We start from the raw sequence: 4,141 nt of genomic DNA, 5'->3' as shown, positions 1-4,141 counted from the left end.
AGATCTCTTGTGTCTTGGTCTTCCAAGAAACAAAACTCGGTATCCTTATCCACCGCCGAAGCGGAATACATTGCCGCTGGTTCATGTTGTGCTCAATTACTTTGGATGACCCAAACTCTTAAAGATTATGGGATATATGTGAAACATGTTCCATTACTTTGTGACAATGAAAGTGCTATCAAGATTGCTCACAATCCCGTGCAACGCTCTCGAACTAAGCATATTGAAGTTTGTCATCATTTCATTCGAGATCACGTTGCTAAGGGTGACATTAATCTTAAGCATGTTCGCACTGAAAAGCAATTAGCGGATATATTCACTAAGCCACTTGATGAGAGAGTGTTTTGCAGGTTAAGAGGTGAATTGAACATCATTGATGCTTCAAACTTGGAGTAGGAACTCCATTAGATACATGCAAGACATGAGCTTATGACTAATCCTTGATATTTCTCTTATGATGACAACCTTATGTCTTGGATATATTTGCACCTTGCATGTTACCTAACCCATGTAGGTACTTGGATGAATCTAAGTCTATGAGATTGCAACTCACTCACATCTTGAGCAATCTCTACATCACCAAGTCTCTACACAATGGTGGTTGAAGACAAGGAAGCACAAAACCATTCAAACATATCCTTTGACAAATTCTATGTTGAGTTTCATGATTGTCATTTTGGATACACAAGTGCTCTTCCTTGCAAAAACTAACCCCATGTAGGAAGATGAACTCAAATTCCAAGTGGTGCTCCCAACTCTTGATGAGCTACGTCAACCTTGAGCAACCCACACAAGTTCAACTACATGATCATGATCAACACCACCACCCAAGGTATGTTATTCCATCTTAGAGAAGCTTTACTTCAAGTCATGAGTCAAAGCAACTCGACAAGATGTGAATACATCAAGATGCTTAAATGAAAAATGGTAACCCCATTTTGAGCTTCAACGATGAGTATGACCTATGATCAAGTGATCTCACTTGACTCCTAAGTCAATATACTCTAACATAGATGACTTTGTCACCGACCATTTCTAGATGAAGTTCTCGCATGTTCTTTTTCTGTGCTCTTGCATTTGTTTCATGCATATTTATTTCCCCTTTCAAAACAAAAAAAACTTCATCTAGATTTCTTTCCTTTCTATTCCGTTCTGCATACGCTGCATCCAATTCATTGCAAATCTTTCAGTTAATTCCTTGCAAATCCTTGTGAGATCTTACTTGTCTAGTGATCTGAGGTGACAAAATGTTTTCTCTGCGATGAACTCGGTCTCACCGATTTGATGCCCTCGGTCCGTCCGAATCCTTTCGATACAACCGAAGCATCCAACTCGGTGCCACCGATTTCACTATAGGAAAAACACTTTGCCATTTTTTTCCTGCTTTCCTTTGGATCCAGCTCCACTCAATGAATCTTGTCCTCTACAAGCATCACATTTTTATCATTGCTTTGTGTTGTGACTCAAGGACCAAACCCATTCACGACAAGTTCCAGAAGACCCTTCTTGGAAATTGATGTTAAAGGGGGAGAGAGAGATCACATCAAAGCTTAATCACTTCAATAGGGGGAGAGAGATATACTTCAACAGGGGGAGAGATATCTCCAAGGGGAGAGAGAATACTCAAGAAGAGAGTAATCCTCAAGGATCCCAGATGCTTGGTGTTCAAGAGGAGAGATGCCACATGTCTTCTTGAGGGGAAAGACATGTTCATATGTGCTTATTTTATATGAGCTCTGATTTTGCATGATTTTGCATTTTGCTCTGAGTTTCTGTTCCCTATCTTCTCCCAGTATCCCATGTCTATGATTCGGGGGGAGCAAGACATCTAAGGGAAAGAAATTCTCAAAATTCATTGCACATCTTTACCTTTGGGGACATGTCTATATTCAATGTGGTACTTGGTACTCACTCTCAACATGTCATCCCAGTCTTGGTACTCTTGTGGTTCTTTCTGTTTGCTCTGGTTAGTAAGTGCATCTGTGTTATCTAACCTTATTTTCACAGGTTCATTCCATCCTAAGCCAACTCAAGACCACAAGGTAAGTATATGCATCACAGTCATGTGCATGAGGAATTCTTGCTGATGTACATACTGTTTGCAAGAAGGACTCATGAGCATAAAGGTACATTTCCCATATTCACATCATTTGCTCTGATGCATATAGCCAAGATACATGTAACACGTTGCCTTCTCTGTCATGCTTATGCATTCACATGCTCCTATATTCCATATTCACATGATTGCACACATGTAGGGGGAGCCTATGCATGTTACATGTCTTTCCAAAGCTTTACTTGCTATTCTCTATATCTTTATCTAAAGCTTTGATGTATGTTGTCATCAATTACCAAAAAGGGGGAGATTGAAAGCACAAGTGCTCCCTGGGTGGTTTTGGTAATTAATGTCAACATATCTCTTGTTGGACTAACACTTTTACCTAGTATGTTTCAGACAAGTTCAATAATGAAGTGGCATGGACTAAAAGGATGCGGAACCCCTTTAAGATTCTAAGGACAAAGGATTGGCTCAAGCTCCAAGATCAAGACTCTACATTTTCTATTTTAGTGATCCAAGATCACATTGAGTCTATAGGAAAAGCCAATACTATCAAGAGGGGATGAGGTGTTGCTTAATGGCTTGCTTGCTCAAAGTGCTTAGTGATATGCTCCAAAGCCCTCAACTACTTTCCCACATCCACATATGTCCTAAACCAAAAAGTCTAAACTCGGCCCCACCGATTCTTTCCATCCGGCGCCACCGAGTTCAGATGTCATAGCCACTGCCACAAACCCTAGGCAAATCGGTCTCACCGATAGGGATCTCGGTCTCACCGAGATGGGATTGTAATCTCTCTGTGTATGTCCATTACCAAAATCGGTCTCACCGAGTTTGAGCAATCGGTACTACCGAGATTACAATGCAAACTCTCTGGTTGGCTTATTACCAAAATCGGTCCTACCGAGTTTGTGTAATCGGTCAAACCGAGTTTGCCTGACCAACTCTCTGGTTAGCTTATTATCAAAATCGGTCCCACCAAGTTTGTGTAATTGGTCTCACCGAGATTACGTTATGCCCTAACCCTAACCATATCGGTCCTACCGAGTTGCATGTCGGTCCCACCGAAAATCCTAACGGTCACTAGATTTGCTGAATCGGTCCGACCGAGTTTATCAATTCGGTCCCACCGAGTTTGGCAAGTTGTGTGTAACGGTTAGATTTTGTGTGGAGGCTATATATACCCCTCCACCTCCTCTTCATTCGTGGAGAGAGCCATCAGAACGAACCTACACTTCCAGCATACATTTTCTGAGAGAGAACTACCTACTCATGTGTTGAGACCAAGATATTCCATTCCTACCATATGAATCTTGATCTCTAGCCTTCCCCAAGTTGCTTTCAACTCAAATCTTCTTTCCACCAAATCCAAATCCTGTGAGAGAGAGTTGAGTGTTGGGGAGACTATCATTTGAAGCACAAGAGCAAGGAGTTCATCATCAACACACCATTTGTTACTTCTTGGAGAGTGGTGTATCCTAGATTGGCTAGGTGTCACTTGGGAGCCTCCGACAAGATTGTGGAGTTGAACCAAGGAGTTTGTAAGGGCAAGGAGATCGCCTACTTCGTGAAGATCTACCGCTAGTGAGGCAAGTCCTTCGTGGGCGACGGCCATGGTGGGATAGACAAGGTTGCTTCTTCGTGGACCCTTCGTGGGTGGAGCCCTCCGTGGACTCGCGCAACCGTTACCCTTCGTGGATTGAAGTTTCCATCAACGTGGATGTACGATAGCACCACCTATCGGAACCACGGCTCAAAAATCACCGTGTCTCCAAATTGTGTTTGAATCCTCCAATCCCTTCCCTTTACATTCTTGCAAGTTGCACGCTTTACTTTCCGCTACTCATATACTCTTTGCATCCTTGCTTGATATGTGTTATGATTGTTTAACTTGTGCCTAAACTCCACTTGAACTTAAAGTAGTTAAAAACTGTAACTTTTGGTACTTAGTGTCTAATCACCCCCCCCCCCCCCTCTAGACACCTCTTCTCGATCCCTTTCAGTGGTTCCCCACAGCGATGATCGTGCAAAAGACAAAGTTAGTCCGCGCAGATATATCAAATGTTTGCTTTTAGCATTGTA

Source organism: Triticum aestivum, chromosome 1B (assembly GCF_018294505.1).
Source record: "Triticum aestivum cultivar Chinese Spring chromosome 1B, IWGSC CS RefSeq v2.1, whole genome shotgun sequence".
Lineage (NCBI taxonomy): Eukaryota > Viridiplantae > Streptophyta > Magnoliopsida > Poales > Poaceae > Triticum > Triticum aestivum.
Note: the sequence above shows the minus strand (reverse complement) of the source record.